Raw genomic sequence first — 23228 nt, 5'->3', positions numbered from 1 at the left:
CACAAAATGTAAAGCCACAAATGAAAGTCGCTCAGACTTCTCAAGCTTTTTAACACACCCTGTGATTATTTCTCAATGTGAATTCATCAGACCCTTCTTATCAGACCCGCTTCAGTCTTATCAATAGCAGTCTGGTCTCATAATGCAATGCAGTCTTGAATAGGAGCTTTCCATGCTAATGTGAGGACTGCCAATGCGGCCCATTCCACGCCGAAGGCCCAGCGGTAATTTTGCATAATGAGCCCATTTGATACGGGGGACAATGGGAGTCTTGTGAAAGGCTTTAAAACAAAAAAAACTCCCAATCCTGCAGCCAGAGCGGCTGAACGACCACTGCAGAAACAGAGTATAGATAGAGTGTACAATAAACACTTGACACGAGGACGACAGAAAAACATCACTGCCGGTTTGGAAAAAAATAAAACTGATTATGGGATGTACTGTAACAAATGGGCTGATCTGAAAAATCATTGATGTCAGACATCATCAAAACAAACGTCTCGTTCCCGTGACCATCTGTTCAAACTGATCTGGTGACACCCAATGTCTCGCCATGATTAACTTAATCTAATCCACATTTTGATAAGACTGACTTATCTACACAGATAAATGGATAATAGGTGCACAAGTGGTCCTTTACTTTCATTAAAAGGTCTTGGTAACTCTCGCCAAAATGCAACCTAGGCTCTTTTTGTTAATCTACCCGAGGCAAACTTTCGTGTAAAAGCATAATTAGGATGGAAACGCCACTTTTAAGTTTGACCGTATTTTCGTTTTCGGTCAAATTGCCTTGTGAATGGGAGTGCATGGGGCACGACTATGAAAGCATCAAAATCGCTATTTTTAAAACACTAAGAAGGCTCGACACAACATGAAACTTTGCTGGAAGTATCACCAGGGGCTCTACACATGAACTCCAGCATTGAGAACATTGTTTGTGTACACAGAGTTTACTAAAAAGAAAGATTTTGAACAACTTTGACAGTCAAAAATAGTCGATAGTTTCATATGTTTGTAGAAAACCTGATTAAAAAAATTGCAGGATTCCTTGATGAATAGAAAGTTCATTTAGAAATCTTTTGTAACATTATAAATGTACTTACAGTCACTTTGTCAATTTAATGTGTCCATGCTGAATAAAAGAATTCATTTCTTTTTTTTTCTTTTTTTTTAAAGAAAGAAAAAAGTACTGACCTCAGATTTCTGAATGGAAAAAAGGGGGAAATTCTGGCTAATTATTGCCACAACAAAATGTGATTTAAATCTTTTTAATTTTTTTTTTACTTTATCATTAGTGATCTGAAACAGATTTTCCACCTGAATTCTTTTAAACGTGTAGATTTGTGAATCATTTACAGAATGGGACTGACAGAGATACTTATATTTCTATCATGACAAGCATGGATATGGATATGACAATGTTAAAGTGTTTGGTCTTGGTGGAATAGATCTGCTACGCTTCTGCAGAACAAGTAGAAACTTGCTACTGCCAATACATTAACAGACACGCTGCGGCGAGCATGTTATACAGGTGGAGCTGGGGAAGAGGGAGGGTTTCAGAGGAACTCTGAAATCTGCTACAGCAAACAATTTAAATGTTGAGCATCAAGCTCATTGGCTGCGGATGCAGCAGGAACCAATCAGCTTGCACCATGTAGTTAACGATGTAATATCAGCAGGTTGCATTAAGGACCCATCAGCCTGCGCCATCTTGAGTTTTATGACAGAACTTGTCAAATGATAACTTAAAGATCTGTAATGTGAAGATGTGTATGCATCTTTAAATGAAAGGCTCTAACACAATTCATTGTAATGATGAACACATTTTTGGGTGATTGTACTATTCGTATAATCTCATACTATTCTCTATCTGGTCTTTTAACATTCATGAAACAGTGCTATTCAGAAAGACACTGACACTAGGGGACCATGTTGGATGGTTCTTCCCGGCTGCTCCCGACAATTCCATCATATTCCCAGCCAACGAGCTTCCCAGTTTATGACCTTGTCTTTGTGTAGCGTCTGTGCTGTCAGTCAATCTGTGCTCCTCAATCTCTAATCTCTGTAATCCACTTCCACTCGTGAACAGGACAGGAGTTTGTCTCGTAAAATCGGAATCGGGCCAAGTCAAACACAGACCACAAAATGCCCTGAGGACGAGCTGCGGGTCAGGAAACACCCGAATGTACACGGCCTCAAAATCATGCCACACAATAATTCATGTGAAAATATCCAGTTTGCAAGCCTGAACCTGATTTCTGATCCACAATAGGTTCTGCTTTCAAATTTAGTGCTGTGCATCTCACTAAAAATGCTATATTTCGTCCCTAAAACGAAAGAAAAAACACAAAATTGTCATGATAATGGTTTTAAAATGCACATTTGTTGTTTTTTTGTTGTATTTGAAAATATTGAGTTTGCAAGATATTCTGCTTTCAAATGTAGTCTTGAGCAACTCACTAGAAACGGCATTTATTTCACCCTAAAATCAAAAGAAAAATTTAGAAATTGTCATGATAATGGCTTTAAAATGCACTTTTTGGGATGAAATATGACCCAGACACACTTCATATGATTCACCCAGACTAGAATCACAAGACAAAGTTATCTATCTGTAGAAAATTACATAAACATATCATTACTGTCGGTCGAGAAAAAAGCGCTACTTTTCCGGAAATGGAAAAAAAAACACTGTATATTTGAAAATAATTTTGTAAAATTGATAAAGTTGATATTGTGGCTTTATATAGTCAGATACTTGCTTATATCATTATATTATTACCATTTTACCAAAATCCAGCTTTAGTTTTTGACCACTGAATTTCAGAAGATTTTGAACATACATGTTTTGTCCATCACTGTTTCATCAACGTATAGGTTAAAAAGTGAATTGTAGCTATGTGAGCGCTCAGTGTTTTCTGTCATTTGGCCAAAATCTCATGTTATTATGCGCTATTTAAGACGACACACGCTACACTAAGACTCTCTTCTCCACTCCTCAAACACATAAAACATTAGTCTTTATATATTGTGTTCCTTGAGTAAAGAAAATGCTGTACTTAATCACACAACCAGCTCTTATTTACCATTGCATTGCAAACAAGCAGAGATGGCTCAAATCAATGCAGCACTTCACTCATATAAAGAGGCGGGGCGGAGTCATGATGTTTGACTGACAGTTCGAGGAGCCAATAGAGATACGACATTTAGTCACAAGCTCTTTTTAACACTTTTCATTGGTTAAATATTTTGCAAAACCCACAAACAGGCGTAAAGGGTGACTAATAGTAGTGATATGGAGCTATATTCCGCCCGACAGCGACGATATGTAGAAGCAAAATCATTACATGCTAAAAGCAGGAAATGCAGACTATATAAGCATCATGTAACATCTAACCACACACACACACTCATAACCACAGGGCTGCGAGCGGAAAACAGCCGCTGTGTTCCTGGTGTGTGGGAAAGGCCTCTTCAATGAAAGGCTTTTGAGTGAATCGTGCTTTGTTGAAGCTCCTTGACCCGGACGAGCAAACAGAAAGATGCAATAACCAGAGCGGAGATAGCAAAGCTTTTCACATGTGAGGGCATGCAGAAAACAAGCTAAAAATAACTAAACATCAGGACTAAACATCCAGTCCTGGAGAAATTCAGGGGCCTTCATATGGCCTGAACACTTTGAGGTCATGCACTAGTTAAAGGGTCCTATCATACAGTTTTTATCACTTCATTTATGTTTTCACTGCGGCCCAGTTACATCAAAAACAGTGATATTCGCCATGCCAAGCTACATTCATAATTTAAAGTATTTCAACTACAGTCCTTTAGGAACGGTGTATTAGTTAAATACAATACAAGCTATTAAGAAGTAGCTAAAAATATTGAAGTTATATAAGGTGGCATATCTAAAGTTCTTTTAAACTGACTATTTATCTGGCACAAAACCAATAGGGATAATTACTGGAGTGACACAATCAAACTTAATATATGAATGCACATAAACAAGCTACTAAACAGCACCCTAATTTGTGCCATCGTTTTTTTTTTTTTTTTTTTTTTTTTAATGAACTAATCAAATGAAAAATGAATGAAAAATGTAATTAAGTTAATTGAGCATTGCGTTCAGTTGCTTGCTTCCCAACAGACAATGCTGTTATCGTTAACTAAAACCACAACTATTAAAAATCATTTTCTTAAACTGAAACAAAGCTGACATAAATACAATATAATATTAGAAATATTAGAAATGTTGGCTTGGAAGCTATATGAAATGAAGTTGAAGTACTAAAATTAGTAAAACTAACAAATTTACATTTATTCATAGTCAACGCTCTTATCCAAATTCCTATTAAGGAATACAACGAGCAATGAATCTAAAGAGGCCATTAAAGCTAAATATATATAAAAACAAAATATGACAAAAGCACATGGAAAAATATAAAAATAAAAGCTAATTCAAAATATGAGTGAATACTTCATAAGCAATACTATAATAACACTGCAACATAGGAATAATAGGATCTGTTCTACTTTATCCATATGTGACCCTGGATCACAAAACCAGTCACGAGTCGCACGGGTATATCTGTGGCAATAGCCAACAATACATTGTATGGGTCAAAATTATCCATTTTTCTTTTATGCCAAAAATCATTAGGATATTAAGTAAAGATCATGTTCCATGAAGATATTTAGTAAATTTCCTACCGTAAATATATAAAACATGTATTTGTGTGAGTGAATGCAGCACAATCGTGAACATAAATGAACAACTTTAAAGGAGATTTTCTCAATGTTTCGATTTTTTTGCATCCTCAGATTCCAGGTATACAAATAGTTGTATCTCGGCCAAATATTGTCATATCCTAACAAACCACACATCAGTGGAAAGCTTATTTATTCAGCTTTCAGATTATGAATACATTTCAATTTCAAAAAAATTTACCCATGTGACTGGTTTTGTGGTCCAGGGTCACATATTATCTTTTGAGGCTGGGTGAATATTTCGATTTCTGAAAGTGAGAGCAGGTTTTGACAGTTTCATCGAGCTCTTCTTCACTGAACGTGATTTCTGATTTCTGATTTCTGATGATGTGACCTCTTGAAACTGTCCTGACTCTTGTTTTCTTACAGGCTGCACAAAGAATGCAGTGGATGCTTTTGGATGTGGAGCAAAAATAGAAACATATGAGTCAGTTGAGCGTGTATGTAATGTATGAGAGACAGCCCGTGCAACACACGTGAGAGAGAGAGAGCAAGAGTGAGAGATAATACTGTGTGTAATGCAATTTTGACTGAGTTTAATGAGGTTCCAGTGAGACCGAAGGCAACAGCATTTCCGGTGGACAGTGATCATCGCATACGACCGATCATTCAAAGAAATGCTTTATTCAGACGAACATTCTGTTCAGTTCTGCGTGCTGTATTATTACTATGGAAAACCAGAGGAGAATTCAGCTTTCTTCCACATGATAACAGTTCACAGTGACTATGTATGTCAAGTTTAACTAAACAAAGTAAAAGAATTATTAAAGTATGAGTTATGCATGAAGTCTTCTGAAGTATGAGAAACAAAATATTACATTTTAGTCATTACTCACTAAAAACATCTTAACTGCAGCTCTCGAATCTCAATATTTGTTAGCATGTATTTGAGAAACAATGATGTTTTATTTGAATCTGAATGTAATCCTGAATGAAATTTCTTCAGATTATCAGATAATAACTTTTTTTACTTTTTGTTCAGTTAAAAGCCAATTAGATGATAGATAAATATGATCTAGAATGATTTCAGCTTGGATAAAAGATGCAGCAAACACAGAGAGTTTTTGCCAAGCGTTTAGTTTAGTTAAAACTTAAAGACCATTAGATTTAAACTTTCTAAAAAATTAAAATAAATAATAATAAACAAAATAGACGATTTTTTAGACCGCCCTTATGAAAAAGAAGTGAGCTTAATTGTATTGAATGTGTACTTCAAATGATATGCGTATAAAAAAAAAAAAAAATACCTGCAGATAATATTAATAAAATTAAATGGCATTAATGGCCACTAAAGTTCATGACTGTCTCTTTTAAAAGTGCACTTTGTGATAATGTCAAATTAAATATTTTACTTTAAAGTACATTTTAAATCATGTTTAAATATTATTTTGTTGTGCTTTAAAGAAGTGCACTTATTCTGATGTGATGAATAACATATAGCACATGTAAAGTACTTTATCTACTGTAGTGTGTTATTCAATGTTACATTTAAAGTTAATATATAGGTCACATTTTAGTTTGGGGAACAACACATATTCACTATTAACTATGACTTTTGCCTCAAAAAACTCCTAATTTATTGCTTATTAATAGTAAGTATAGGGTAGTTGTTGAGTTTAGGTATTGCGTAGGATTAAGGGATGTAGAATATGCTCATAAAGCACATATTAATGCATAATTCGGCATTATATATATATATATAGTATATTCTGCATATAGTACTAAACAGTTAATATGCCAGTAATATGCATGCTAATAAACTAGTGAGAATTGTTCCCCAAACTAAGGTGTACTAAACTTCAACAACCTCATTATAAAATGTGAAATTACAAATATGTTAAAAAAATATATCATAGAGGTTTCAGTAAAAAGTACATTAAAGTATATCTTAGTTTTCCATAAATGCTTGTCTGTACATGCAGTACATGTTAACCATATTTCAAAGGCAATAGAATTATTACATATTTAAATGGGTGAAAAAGTTTGACATTGCATTTAATATATAATTTTCAACTATAATACATTTTAATTGAATTGCAACATGCAATTAAGTGTCCAAAAACATTATATTCAGTTTGCACTTAAGTATGTTCAAGTCTTTTTCACAAGGGCAGGATAAATAAGGTTAAACGTCTTTAAGAGATTTCCAAATTAACATCTCTTTCACCTCAACAGCCATAGTCACTATATGAACTGTCCTTCTATGGGAAAGAGATGTTTGAAGGTTCTTAAAAATCTTCTTTTTGTCTTTCCACTGAAAAATATAGCAGCATGCAAGCTTGGCATTAGATGAGGCCGAGCAAATAATGACATCATTGCCAAATGATTCCTTTAAATGTGTATTACAAAGGGGTTTCCGTCATGCAAACCTGCTCTCATGCACACTGCAGCTCCAGCATGCAACATTAGAGTCTCTAGGCACCATCGTACGATGACGTATGGCCCCAGAGCATCCCACATCACGTGACACAAGTAGACCATTTCATCAGGCATCATTAGAGGTTAGTTCACTTTCACTAGTAGGTTCCCCAGCCTGCATTACATAACGTTATTAATAACAATAGTAACATCATCACATATGACAAATGAACACAATAGGAAATGTCTGTTGCATGCAATAAATAAGTTGCATGCACAAGATAATAAATGTGAATAAGCGGTTGTTATTGCATAACTCATATTGCAGACTCCCACTAAATAATCCTGCATATATGCAGTGCATAAAGCTGGAGGTTTCAGGTTATTCCTCCCGTATATGAGCAATGCATTCATTCCCTACAGCATCATGCGCAACTCTGTTTCCCTACTACATCATCAAACCATCTCCATACCAACAGATCATCCCATACATCCCCACCGATCGTACGCAATTCGATAAAGTCATCTGTCAAATATCGATGCGCGTGTTTTCAATGTCAATGTCAGAAAAGCTGCTCATCTGTCACGCGCACTGCACACAGAGATCACGCGATGCTCTTACCGTGTTAATCCATCCGCCAATAGCATATATATATCCATCATATAAAGCGCTTATGCTTTATAATGTGCTGAGAGTCGCATTTCAGCGTGAAAGCGGCTGTAGTATCGGAGAACCGTGTCGTTCTCACGCCTCAGCTCTGAGCGCATCTATGGCGTTACTATCCGCGCGCGTCTCCTCAGCACCGGCGTCCAATGCGTCTAATATGCGTTCAAAAGGGGCGGGGCGGACGCGGCTGGCACGCGTTTAAAGGGGCGGGGCGACGCCTTTGGCTATAATATAACATAAGTAGTATTAAACCTCTGAATATTCCGTGTCTGCCCTTACAAAACAGTATGGGAGTGCCATGGTATAGCAATGATATAAAATACAATACTATGGTGTTACCATGGATTTATAGATTAGTACTAATAGTAATACCGTTAGATTCTTTGAAAAAAATGTGGAATATCATCTAAATAGCGCAAGATCAAAGTATCATGGTACTCCCACTGTATATTAGAATTATTTTTATTGTAAAACAACAACAACATCAATAATAAACATCCATAATACAATATTATTATTAATATTGGGCAGCACAACATCTAAAGATGCAAAACCATTAAACATGATGACTTTATGAACCTTGTGAACACAAGCTGGGGAAACTGCCATTAAAAAGCATATTACAGGGTTTCCTGACCAATTTAAAGGGATAGTTCACCCCAAAAATGAAAATTATGTCATCATTTACTCACCCTCAAGTTGTTCCAAACCTGACTTCCATAGTATTATTATTTTTTTTTTTTTCATACTATGGAAGTCAATATGGTCCATCAACTGTTTGTTTACCCATACTCTTCAAAATATCTAGGAAAGAAATTCATACAGGTTTGGTTTGGAACAATTTGAGGGTGAGTAAATGATGACAGAATTTTCATTTTTGGGCGAACTATCCCTTTAAGCAGATACACAATTATGAAATGCAACAATTAATAAGATTTGAAACATGCAAAACCACTGATGAAAGCCCTTGGTCTCTCTTTTATACAGTACATCAGAAAAAGGAGAATGCAATGTACTCCACACTATACAATATTTGCAATATTTATGCAATAAATATTTGCCTGTACAGTTTGAATAAATATTACAAATGGTGTTTGTTGCTTTTAGTGTTGTTACCTGATTTCTTAACAGTTAAATGGCTCATTCTGCCTTACAAATGCATCATATAATCCATTACTGTTATTCAGAAATCTACAAGAATGTTTGCTTTGAAAATACTTGTATTCAATACAATTACAGGGATTTGATCCTCATCCTGGCCGCTTGATGGGGAGCGGATCAATACTCAAATTCTTCTCTGGACCTCCATGGGGACGATCACTCTGTCCAGTGTGGGTTAATAAGATTAATAAAGCAGCTGAAGAACACGTGTAATCAAACACACAGCTGTGAACCAGCTTATCCTCCTTGTCCTACTGTAATTATTCAAGACAGCTTGTCATTTCACTACAAACGACCTTAAACTGTTGTAAAGAGAACAAGAATGCAAATGAGCCAGCATTGTGTGCCGATAACACGCCGCCTGCCGTAAAAAGCGATTAAAAACACAACACCTCGCATGCATTAGAGGAAACGCTGTAATTATGATGCATTCATTCAGGCCTCCGTGACGGATGGCTTCAAGACCAGTCATTTTATTCTCTGCAAATCCTCATTATGGCTCGTTTCCAAACCCTGGTGAACAGCCTCGCTGTCGCAAATAAAACAAAGATTATTGAAGAACGTTTCACAAGAAAATACTATTTAATTCTGTCTTCTTCAACAGTTTGTGTTTAAGTCAATGTATTACTTGCTTGCTTTAGAAATTCCAGAGTGAAACTGGTTTCAGAGTAAATCGTACACCAATTTTCTTTCACTTTCATGATGTGCACGGGACACTGATGTAAAATTGTGCTGCATATGTGTTTTATCCACTCGTCTAAATCTCATCCTGTACAGAAAACTCGCGCTCCATGTCATCATGACACCCTTGACCTTGATGCTAAAGACCCGTCTGACAACATACAGCTCACATAAGGATATTGAATTCCCCGGGCGGGCCGAAGCGTGCTGGATTTCCAGCTCTCCGTATTGATTTGACTCCGGGAATGGAGAAATGTGCTGAACAGCACACACACACACACACACACACACACACACACACACACACACACACACACACACACACACACACACACACACACACACACACACACACACACACACACACACACACACACACACACACACACACACACACACACACACACACACACACACATGCTGGCCTATCACAGGACACTGACAGAGACTGTTCCCTCTCTATGTGAAGTCAGCACAAACACACACATGACTCCAGACTGACGCTCACGTTCACATGTTCTGCATGAGCAACTTTAGCTTTGGTTTCTCAACTTTGGTGCTCAGCAGGTTTTGTTTCGGGGCGCGGTCATCATACACAGCAAAACTGGTTATCACAAACAGTAAAAACAGTAAAAAAGTATTGCATACAAGTCTGTCTGCGATACCTCTGAAGAATTGTGGACTCATCAATAATAGTGAATACTAAAACTTCCAAGGACACCTTTTGTCTTTTCATGTTTATGCATTTGGCACAATAATTTAATGTGAGTAATGTATCGCTCCATATTACAAATATTTGTAATATGGATTGAAAATTATTCATATATATATATGAAGAGTTCAGATGCAAAAGCCTCTTCTGAAATTTTCTTCTAGAATGATAATTTTTATCAAGCTTGTATATTTAAGTTCAGTAATTTCACTTAAATGACAATTAATAGTTTCATTCGCATTTATTGCCATTTAAGTGAAATTACTGAATTTAAATATACAAGCTTGATAAAAATGATCATTCTAGAAGAAAATCTCAGATGGCACTTAGAGGCTTTTGCATCTGAACTCTTCAAATATATATATATACTGTGATATACATACATACATACATACACACACACACACACACACACACACACACACACACACACACACACACACACACACACACACACACACACACACACACACACACACACACACACACACACACACACACACACACACACACACACACACACACACACACACACACACACACACACACACACACACACACACACACACACACACACACACACACAGAATTGTTGGTACCCTTGGTAAATGTGATCAAAAAAGGCTGTGAAAAATAAATCTGCATGCATCGTTAATCCTTTTGATCTTTCATAAAAATAAAAAAAAATTTTTTTACCTGAAGTTGTATAAAAATGAAAGTGAATACTTTTTATGAAAAAAGTATGTGACAATTTGAGTTGATTTAACATTTATTTCCCCCATGTGGCAGTGACATTATTGAGAACTCTTCAAAATTCAGTTCAGAAACACTAACGGTGAGTGTCCACATCCAGCTCTTCACATCGCTCTCTCTTTAAAGGGTTTCCTCTCTCATTAAGTGACAAGCTTCCTTGACGCCAAGCGTGAACGCTGGCCATGCATTATTTAAAGATCCTGTTCTTTAGATCTGCCTGCTGTCCTGTTCAGCGTTCAGGACCTGTGCCATGGGAATGTCTGGCGATTAATGAAGAGCTTTCTCAGCACACGAGCCCATCAATGATTCTGATACACACACGTAACTGTACAAGCCAGACTTCTTATGACCTCATACTACAGATCTCATGATACTGATGCCTCAACATCATGCATTACCCAGAGTACTTAGGAAACACTTGCACATTGTCAAGATGATGCTGAAATGCACTGCATTCTGTTTTAAGTGCATTATATGCATGCAAAAATCGGATTAATATCTTAATGGGAGATTCATTTACACTACTAGTTAGTCTGCATGATTAATCATATTTGTTTTTGTGATTACATTTACTTATTCAATATTTTTGTCTTGTTTTCCCAGTACAAATATCTAAATATAATTTTGCTTCCCAAGTAAATGTATCTTGATTTAAGAATGTTAAACTTAATTCAAAGGGGGAAAATTTGTCACTTCATTTTAACAAAATGTTCCGAAAACACGTCTTAATATATTATGTCATTTTTCTTCCTAAGTAAATGTATCTTGATTAAGGAATGTTATTGGGAACATAATTTGAAACGATTGCAATCTTCACTCTGTGCATTACAAATAAATTATCACTATTAAAGTTACTCAGTCAAGAGCAGTGAATCATTCTCTCTATTTCTTTTGATGTTTGATTATGATTAATGATATAGACAGCAGTCGGTATATTACTTTAAGATCCAATACACGGATCAAATATACGGACACATCCAATTTTCTCCCGACTGTTTACGTTCACTAATGAAATAACCGACTGTGTTTACGTGAATACTCACTGAGATGGGCATTTTGACATAACTTTGTTTGTATTTAAAGTCCCCCTGTGGTGAAAAGCAAGTTGTTAATGTAGTTTATATGTCTATGTGGTGTTTATAATATGCTTTAAGACAAACCATGTGTAAATTCATAAGTCGACAGCATTGCTGAGTATTTTCTCCTTAAAACTGCAGTGAACCAAAGACAGTCTCAAAAACACGGTTTGAAATCGCTTGTAACCAATCAGATCATCATGTGATCGTCAACGAGTGGATCTCTGAGCTGAGTGAGTGAGTGGAGGCGGGGCTCATTTGCATATTCATAGAACCATGCATACTAAATGAGGCAAGGGTGTCGAGCTATTTTAAAGGTACAATATGTAAGAATTTTGCATTAAAATATCCCAAAATCTCAAGGCCAGTGTTATATATTTTGTTAAGTTGATTACTTACAATATCCCAAATGTTTCCAACTATTTTTAAATAATGAGAAAATTGCGATTTTATCCAAGGAAACGGGGCGTTAGAGCAGGGGGGAGCTGGGAGTCGCCAGTCAATTGTGTCATATCCGCGTTACCCTCGGTTTCCGCTCGTACTGCGTGGAGTCCTGGACAAATGCGGAAGTTGTAGGCCTAGTTGTAGCGTCTATCAAGCTACAAACGTTAGCTTGTTTCTTGCAGTCGTTATGGAACACAATTATTCTTTACCGATTGCAGCTGGTTCTGTCGACAAAGCATGCTTAATTTTATATTTTCCAAATGTAGCATTCGGTAATAGTTATGTTTATGCAAGGAAAGTATTATTGCTTTAGGTTTGTGTTTAGTTTATTGACATTGTTTATCACGTCTGGTGTTTATGGCCATGTACATAAACATAACATGTGTTATACATAAAGATTAATCAGTATTTTGGCAAATGATGTGGGCATGTTCGAATGTACTTTTACAACAATTGTTTAGAACACGTAAAACTGCGCAGCGTTATCACAACAATGAATTCGACAAATACAGTAACATCTATGATAACCAATTTAGTATTAAACCTTACTTTTCTTGCTGTTAATTCATTTTAATGAAATAAAAGTGTGATGAGGTTCAAGAGTCAGGAAGAAGACGGGTCGGCGTGACTGGGACTCGTACTTTATTAAAATAAAACAAAACAAACAAAAGTCGCGCACAACGCGCATTCACCGTGGCGACGGCACAAAACAGTTAAAAAATGACAGCTCGGATCCACCGGTTTTCTTTCTCTTCTTCCAATTTTCTCTCCAGTCTCTGATTCCAGCACGGTCTCTCCACGCCAATAATACTGCAAAAAGACACAGGTGTTCGTCATTTGCACTTGACCTACTTACGTCCCGCTCGTCTTGTTTCTATCTCTCCCGTTACAGACCGCGCTGAACCACGCCCCCCCTCGCCACAAAAAGCATGTCATTAAACGCAACATTTATAAAAATAGAACATCCATGAACATGATTTTTCGATTCCCGTCTGACTGATTTACATCCACGGTGGAGTTGAAAACAACAGTTCCCATCATTCTACGCTCCTTTACATCGTCATCAAGCTACGCCGTTGTTGTTGTTTGGAATGTAGCGCCCTCTAGCGGCAGAAAATGTTGCATATTGTACCTTTAAGGCATGAAGATTTTTTTAAAGGAAATAAAAACATTTAAATATGTTATTTTGATGATCAAAGATGAGTTTTAAGGAATGAAATTATTGACTACAGGGGGTCTTTAAGTGTGTAGAAGCACAATAAGATGCAAAAGAGAACTTAATTCGGCATTCATGCTCTGTCTGTATCATGAGTGTGTGTGCACAGAAACTTGTCTTAGACAGCTTGTATCAAATTGATTGTATAAACAGGGAAAACTTAAAAACACATGCGAATGACGATGACAATGCAGTGCTGACCCGATTCTGGCCAGTGACAATTCTGTCAACTGTCCTGAACATATTTCACCGGGACTCGGGAACATTTTTCCAGTCCCAAATGCTCGAGTCCGAGTCAAAATGCATCCGAAGTCGTTACAAGTCCAAGTCCGCGAAATGTAGTCCGAGTGCCTCAACTCTATACAAAATCAAAACCTGGCTGACCGCCTCTGCTAGAGATCTTATAACGGGTCGTTGTTGGATCTTCCATCAGGACAACGATCCAAAACAAACATCAAAATCAACACAAAAAATGTGTGACCGCGTGACCTGACCGTCCCAGTTCCCTGACCTGAACCCTATAGAAAACTGAAGAGGAGAAGCACAAACATGGAGCTGGGAATCTAGAGGATCTGTATGGAGGAATGATCTCTAATCTACAACCCAGCTAACAGAGTTTTGTTATAAGAACGTTCTACAAATAATCAGTGTTGGTTCTGGGAACATAAAAAATGTCCAGTTTTCTTGACGTTAGAAGAGCGTGTTTTAAAAGGTATAAATGTTCCTCAAACATTCTGTCAACTTAATTTTGATTTAAAAATTCAACATTCTAGGAACGTTGATTTGTAACATTCCAGAACATAAAAATGTCCAGTATGATGTTCCTGAAATATTCTTTCAATCATCTTTCGGAAGAGTAATAAGAACACAAACTTCTTTAGCCACCAGACTGACTTTATTTCTGTCACACGTCTACAGAAGTTCTTATTGAGAATCATCAGAGGTTTAGATGTTGATGTCTTATTGAAAATGTTTCGTTTGAGGTCACCATCATGGAGATCAGTGTTTGCTTTAGTTGGGCTCTTGACCTAGAAATCTAGACGCACCCTAGCGGCAGCAAAATGTATTTTGCAGCCAGGGTAGTCTAGCAACTCTCCATTGACTTTCGAGCTGCAAAAACCTAAATTGGGTCAAGCCAATCACGTCGTGTATAGAGTAGGCGGGGCGGTCTTAACATAATGACGACAGAGTTGCGACGGTGACCTGCCACTTGAAAACAAATGACGGCTGCTGCTGGCGAACATCTTTCAAATCGGCTTTGTCCGCGACTCTGGAGGACTTGGAGTTAGGTTTTTCTTCGAGAAAAGAGCATAGAACGGCACTTAAGTCATTCTTAAAAAAAGGAAGATGTGTTCGTAGTTTTGCCGGCCAGATATGGCAAAAGTTGAATCTATCAACTAGCTCCGCTGTTGGGAAAACGCTCTGGTTGGTTGAAGCGCTGTCCTATTGCGTGCAGAGGAAATTTGAAAGACAGCCGTTTATCCCGCCCCTCGGATTGAGCCGTGCCATGGTGAGTTGCCAGACCCAACATCTTGATGTAGGTCTGGCTTGCCAGGCTACTCTTGACCCTTGACTTTCATTAAAGTTTGTGTTTTATCAGCAATAGCAGGTGTTTATGGAGAACATTCCATGATGGTGACCTCAAACGAAACATATTCAATAAGACATCAACATCTAAACCTCAGTTAATACTCAATAAGAACTTCTGTAGACGTGTGACAGAAATAAAGTCGGTTTGGTTAGTAATAAGTGAAGCTGGTAATGCTGTTTGTGGAGTTGTTTAATCAGATCTTGAGAGAGTTAATGTATTTTATCTTCAGTTGATTTCATCTAAGGCTGTGTCTGAATAAAGTTGTAGTTTGTGTTCGTATTACTCTTTGTTTCAGTGCTTGCTCACAGCAGGTGTTTGAATGATTGAAAGAATGTTTCAGGAACATCATACTAACCTTTCAATAACATTATATTAACATTCAGGAAACATTTTTATGCTCTTAGAATGTTACAAATCAACGTTCCTAGAATGCTGAATTTTTAAATCAAAATTAAGTTGAAAGAACGTTTGAGGAACATTATACCTTTTAAAAAACGTTCCTTTAACGTCAAGAACATTTTATATGTTGCCAGAATCAACACCAACGTTCTTATAACAAAAGTCTGTTAGCTGGGAACCTCTATCAGGCATTACAGGAGAAGACTCAGAGCTGTTATCTTGGGAAAAGGAGGTTTCAAAAATAATTGAATGAAAGGGTGTCATTAATTGTGGCAAATGCGTATTAGAGAAAAAAATAACATTTATTTCATAATGAGAATTCCTCCCATTTTCAAGTGTTTTACTTCAATGGTTAAAAGGATTAACAATGCAGATTTATTTTCACAGCCTTCTTAGTTCACATTCACCAAAGATGCCAACAATTCTGACCAGGACCGTATATCTTCCTTCATTGCGTGGTGCTTGTGGTGTAGTTTTAGGAGACTCACAGGAGGAGGCAGCGGGCAGCGGTTGCATGGCTTTGTGAGTCAGAGTCTGTTGCGTAACCTCCTCAAACTGGCGTCAGTATCTGATGAGCCGGTCTGAAGCCGACATCAAACGACTCGCTCCGAGCTGGAAGACTCTTATGAACGGGATTGTTAGGCATGCAGGAATAGAAAGAGAATGCAAAATACATTCATATGTCTGAGCTACCACAGTTTGTGAAGTCTGTCAACCTCAGAATTCAGATCACTAAATTATTCTCTTTAAAAACTAAACCCAATCGCACAATTACTTCATCTACAATGCTAGACTCTTGATTTAATATTTCTGATGAATATTAGTTATCTTTAGAATGCCTTCTGAGAATTATTTGTGCAGTTGTTTAACAGCCTAAACAACTTTTCCCAATTACTTTCATGTTTTATTTATAAATAGAAACAAAACTGTTCAAAAGTTTGAGGATTTTGCAGTCTCTTCTGCTGCTTTTATTTGACCAAAAATACAGTAAAAAGAGTATTATTTTAAAATATTACAATTAAAATATTCGGGAACTTGGACAGCAATGTCGTCAGTGTGAACGAAAGTGGAAGAAGGATGGGCTTCAGGTATCATAATTATAAAATACTGAAGGCCTCTTTGCATAATTTTCAAAAGGCTGTCAAGATTGCAAAGGCGAAATATGTATCGGACATCATAACCAAAAATTCTTACTGTTCTAGAATGTTTATTTAAATTTTGGGGATGGACCTAGATGTTTCTTGTGCAGCACTTTTGTCAACCAAGGTTGTTTTAAATTTGCTTTATAAATAAATTAAATTTGAAACTTAAACTTAAATAACTGTTTTCTATTGTAATATACTGTAAAATGTAATTTATTCCTGTGATCAAAGCTGAGTTTTCAGCATCATTACTCCAGTCTTCAGTGTCACATGATCCTTCAGAAATCATTCTGATCATAATATGATGATTTGCTGCTCAAGAAACATTTATTATTATTATCAATGTTGAATACAGTTGCGCTGCTTCATATATGTGTGGAAACCACTTTTCTCAGGATTCTTTGATGAATTGAAAGTGCAAAAGTACAGCTTTTTAGTACAGTATAGTTTTTTTTGAAGCATTATAAATGCCTTAACTGTCACTTTTGATCAATTTAAAATCAATTCTTGCTGAATAATTTTTTTTTTATATTAATATATAATATTATTAATATTAAAATTAATATTTTATTTTAATAATAAAACCATTAATTTCTTCAAAAAACATACTGCCACCAAACTTTTGAACTGTTGTGTAGTTCATTATAGAATCAAGGTAAAACCCATTTAACCGTGGTAAAGTTACTGTAATGCATTGACTTGGTCTTTGAAGTCCAATCATAATTCAGAGTTGGAACTATAAGTAAAAAAATAATAATAAAAAAATAATAATAATAATTTCATTGTCATTCATGAAAAGGTCATTTTTAAACAAAACATTGATCTTGAGAGACTTTATTCAGAAAAAAAGGTGTGATTTCCATGTAATGTATGCCACTGATGTCTTTAGCAGAACATAATGTGATAATGCTCAGTTACAGAGTCAGAGCTGAAGAGATTTCACACTCATCGTTGACTGAGACTCAGCAGAGATATTTCATTTCATAAACCACTGAATTAGACACAGTCCTTTAAACATCACTGCTCTTCGAAGCGGCAAACGTGCAAAATTATTTTTATATAAAAAAAAAGCACAGGCCACTCCGACCTTTCTAAAACAGTCTACATCTGTCAATTATACATGTGATTTCTCAGTACACAAGCTAGTACAAAAAACACTGACATTGTAGTCAACAGCATATTTTATTCTAATGTATTTTAATAAAATGTAATTTATTCCTGTGATCAAAGCTGAATTTTCAGCATCATTACTTAAAGTGTGACAGTGTCACATGATCCTTCAGAAATCATTCTGATATGTTGATTTGCAGCTCAAGAAACACTTTAGAAACAATTATTATTATTATTATTATTATTATTATCAATGTTGAAAACAGTTGTGCTTCTTCATATTTTTGTGGAAACTGTGATTTTTTTTGATTCTTTGATGAATCAAAAGAACAGCATTCATCAGCATTTATTTAAAATAATCTTTAATGTCACCTTTTCCCCCATTTAATGCGTCCTTACCAAATAAAACTATTAATTCCCTTAAAAAAAATATTACTGACCCAAATCATTTGAATGGTAATTTATATCAGATATGTAGTCAATTGCATTTTTTACACAATGCATTCTAAGAATGGCTTTGAATAACATATTTATGCCATCTACTTTTTCATGAATGTCATGTATCTGATAGGCAACACACTAGGGTTTGGAATACAGCTCTACGACTTCTACTGTGTATAAAGACACAGCCGAATGTCCACGAATCAGATCGGGGCGCAGCATGTGCAACGGTCATGACGACCAAACACTTGAGATCCAGGCAACATGAAACAAGCGTTTCCTCTAGAGAAGTCCCTGATTGCTCATGTGTTTAATGTGTTTTGACCTGTGGGGACTTCATTGATCTGATAAAGCCACTGCAATGCAGACACTCTGCAGCAGAAGCAGGCAATTACAGAAGTAGGAAAAGAAGCTCATTGACAGACGCTTGAGTCTCTCATTCAGTAGAAGGCGGTATTTACTTTATGGTTCAAGTGACCCAATTATGGTTTTTATTTCGTCCCATGTGGCACAGATCGGGTATGACCCACGAACGTGTAAGAAGGATTTCGATATTCTCAGATCGGTTTTATGCCTCATTCATATGCAGAAATAAATCTGATATGAATCGGATGTGTCAGATCGAATATTGCGAGTCGTAGGCTACGTCATTGAAAAATCTACGGTGGCGAATGACGGCAACTCAGGTGGACACAAACCACGATCACATGACTCTTTTCAATTAACGCATTATAGTCCTTCACGTCTATTGCGATCTCAAAATTCTGCCCAGTTGATAATACCTAATATCAAAATTGACTGCTGGCGGTAGATCCTTCTCCTATTTAGCACCAAAACTCTGGAACAGTCTTCCTAACATTGTCCGGGAAGCAGACACACTCTGTCAGATCAAATCTAGACTACAGACACATCTCTTTGACCTAGCATTCACATAATACATTATAGACTTCTATAATTCAATGTTAGGTTGCATAGATCAGGTCACCCGGAACCGGGAACACTTCCCATAAATCCTGATGTACTCGTTACATCATAAGAAGGATGGCGTCTATGCTAATATTAGTCTCTTTGTTTATCCTGAGGTTTACCGCAGTCCGCCGGATCCAGGCCGTATCCAGATCTGATGAAGGACCTGCGCCTGAACATGACGACAACGCAGTCCTGAAGTGTCAACCAGTCCCTCCCCTGTGAAGGCCTCCTTCCCTTCCCTTTACCTCTGTACAGATAAAACGTTGTCATTTTATCTGTACAGAGTCCCCACGTGGCTACGCAGACGCGATAAATAATTCTGTATTATACATTGTTAAGGCCAAACAAGTAGTTTGTTGAGGGTTGATTTGTAAAGAAGGACTACACACCTGCGCACATTTATATTAAAATGCGCATACCTATGGCCTGAACACGTGAAGCACATGTGTGCGACGTCTGTGTTTGCGCAGAGATGACTGATAATCGTTTGCACCTTCGAACCTATTTCCGGGAGTGCGTTCTCGAGTCACCAGACACTGTTTTGTGCGGATGAGCGGCCAGAGCGCGTTGAGGATTTTCCTGTTTGAACAGTGTTGTGTTAGCGGCCCCTAAGTTAATAACTAATGATCTTTGCAACGGAAACTAACTTTAGCTGGACAATAAGTAATTTCCTATTATCACCGTAAAGCTGCTTTGAAACAATTATCTAGTCATCTGCATTTATATAGCGCTTTTAACAATGTAGATTGTTCCAAAGTGGCTTTACATTGATAATAGCAAAATAAAGTATAAAAGGAAAATAAAGTTAATAAAAGTTAAAAGCGCTATATAAATGAAGGTGACTTGACTTGAATGGTGCAATGGAGGATGAAGGCTCAACCCAATGTTTGTCTGACCTTTAAAGACAGGGTATGTGGAAAGCAGAAGATTGTATTATTATTTATCATCAACCAGGTGTTTCAGTTTCATTGTCCAACTCCTGTAGTTGAATGTATAAAGTGGAGTATCGAAATAAAGCGTTGCCGATCACAGAGACTTGAGCCAATAAGAAACCACCTACACCAAGATCACCATAGCAACTGCATAACATAAAACACCCATAAAAAAAAAAAAAAAAAACGCAACACCCTAGAAACCACATAGGAACACATTTTCTTGCACTATATAGCTATAAAATTTTTATTTAATTGTAGGCCACGGAGGATACATTGTCTTCCCTAAGGACAAACGAAGGGCACTAGTGAGTGTGATGTAGAGAAATTACATAATATTTCAATGACTATTTTATTAGGTCAACTAAAAGCCGTAGGGCTGCCAGATAAACGGCTCAGATTTCCTGGCCACTCTCATAACTGCATGGGCAGCCTAAACCCTACATCATAAAACCTCAACTGTCCAGGCTATTTCATTTTTAAAGGTAGTGTTTTTGTCCACAATTTGTCTGTAATAAAAAACTTTTTTTTTTACTTTCCCCTTTTGCCTGAAACCACATTATTTTTTCAACTTTTCTCCTTTAACCCCCTGATTCCTTTTCGGTACAGTATTTAAAAGGTGAGGAGTGAATCTATGGTGTCCCCAGAAAGTGTCTGAGAAAGCTCAAAATACCCCCCAGTTCATTTATTATAGCTTGTCAAATTTGCCCCTTTTTGGGTGTGAGCAAAAATGTGTCATTTTTGTGTATGTCCCTTTAAATGCAAATGAGCTGCTGCTCCGCCCCCTGTTCAGAGAGAGCCAATCCTGCAAATCTCACTCAGCCACAATCTCAGAAATAATAACCAGTAGTGGAGTGCAGCCTGACAGAGAGACTCAGGAAAATTTTCAACTTTTAGACGCACGTGGACGTTTCTGAATGGTTAGTGGATACATTTATGTAGTTGTTGTGGAGTTACATTGATTCATCAGTTTCTGGGGGATTTCCGTTGAAAATGAAATGAATCCACTGCTCTCTTGTCTCATCTGAGACTCCAGTGTTCAGTGCTCGTCTGTGCAGGAACGACAGAACAGTTTGCATGCTTTGCTCGAACTTTGCCAGTTCTAAACATTGCGTTAGAACTGGTTACATCGTTGTAAACCAAATGTGGGTGTAAACGTGCAGATTAAGGGGCGGTAATATTATAATAAGATCCCCTTCCCACATCAGAAGGGGAGTGAAATCTGATCTGCTTTTTTTTTTTTACATGCTTGCAGAGAAAGGCTTACCTTAAACAAAGTTACTGGGTTGTCACTTTTCACGTTTTCTGGGTTGGTAGAAGCACCGGGGACCTAATTATAGCACTTAAACACGAAAAAAATATCAGATTTTAATGATATGTCACCTTTAAAACCTAGTTTCTCTCCATCTAATTCACATATTTTCTAAGTAAAACTATCCTGTTTCATGTAGAAATAAATCACTTTACAGAATTAAAATGGGTTGTGTTTCATGTTGATTTTAAATATTTATATTCATATAATATATTTATATTGTTTTTACATTTTTCAAATATCAATATCCCCCCCCTTAATGTTAAAGCTGTTTAGCACTAAATTATATCATAGAAAATAATATATTTATATATTATTTATATAAATAATGTTTATTATAATAATATAAATATATAAAATAATACATATTTTATACATTTTATATTTTTTTGTATTTAAAAAAATAATATTCGTTTTTTTTTCTTAATGTTAAAGCTGTTTTTATATTATATATATATATATATATATATATATATATATATATATATATATATATATATATATAATAACAAAATACTATAAAGAAATACAAAAATTGAGTATTGCAATATGTAGTATTTAAACACATAATATTCATATTTATTATTTAATTTATTTCTTGATCTTAAAGCTGTTTAACACCAAATTAATTCTAACATTTTTCACTAAAACATATGCAAAGTGTAAAATCATCTATCTTTTGTCCCAAAACCCTCTGCTTTCTCTTTAAATGTCAGTGGGTATTCAGCACAGTTCACTGCCAGATTTAATTCATCCAGCTATCTCTCCTGCATTTAATTTCCTTGTTCTTCACCCTGCAAGGCCTACATTTTGTTTTAGGAATGATAAGCTAGGCATTTGGAAGGAGAGAAAAGGAAATAGAAATGAACAGAGTAAAAGAGGGAGAGAGAGAGAGAGAGAGAGAGAGAGAGAGAGAGAGAGAGAGAGAGAGAGAGAGGGAGAGGGAGAGAGAGAGAGAGAGAGGGAGAGAGGCAGAGAGAGAGAGAGAGAGAGAGAGAGAGAGAGAGAGGGAGAGGGAGAGGGAGAGAGAGAGAGAGAGAGAGAGAGAGAGAGGGAGAGAGGCAGAGAGAGAGAGAGAGAGAGAGAGAGAGAGAGGGAGAGAGAGAGAGAGAGAGAGAGAGGCAGAGAGAGAGAGAGAGAGAGAGAGAGAGAGAGAGAGAGGGAGGGAGAGAGGGAGAGGGAGAGAGAGAGAGAGAGAGAGAGAGAGAGAGAGGGAGAGGGAGAGAGAGAGGGAGAGAGGCAGAGAGAGAGAGAGAGAGAGAGAGAGAGAGAGAGAGAGATCATGTCATGGAGCCAAGTGACTTTAAATAGCCTTCCAGAGAGAATCAGGCGGTACGTCCCCCGTCTCTTCAGCTCGGTCAGTTTTGCCCTTCACATAAACCATATGACTATATCACTTTACTCACTGTGCATAAACTTTAAAGCAGTGCTTCTGTTCTGACAGGGTCACCGAGATGTAAAACAATCCTAATGCAAATAATAAAATGCAATTAAGAATTT

At 36.7% G+C, this 23228-nt stretch overlaps 1 protein-coding gene across 2 annotated transcripts in view; it reads right to left on the bottom strand.

Annotated features, from left to right (window-relative positions):
• The window catches only part of ajm1 (apical junction component 1 homolog), a 37116-nt gene that overhangs the window by 6605 nt on the left and 7283 nt on the right, over positions 1 to 23228 (bottom strand). Inside the window, exon 1 of one of the 2 annotated variants that reach the window (XM_082171060.1) lies at positions 7745 to 7950. The exons of the other annotated variant lie outside the window; for it this stretch is intronic. The gene's annotated coding sequence lies outside the window, so the exon portion shown is untranslated. Of the gene's footprint in view, positions 1 to 7744; positions 7951 to 23228 lie in introns of those variants that run through there. 2 annotated transcript variants of the gene reach the window in all.

Source organism: Leuciscus leuciscus, assembly GCF_965113295.1.
Source record: "Leuciscus leuciscus genome assembly, chromosome: 5".
Lineage (NCBI taxonomy): Eukaryota > Metazoa > Chordata > Actinopteri > Cypriniformes > Leuciscidae > Leuciscus > Leuciscus leuciscus.
The sequence above is the reverse complement of the archived record's forward strand: the minus strand, read 5'-3'. Positions and strand labels throughout refer to the sequence as shown.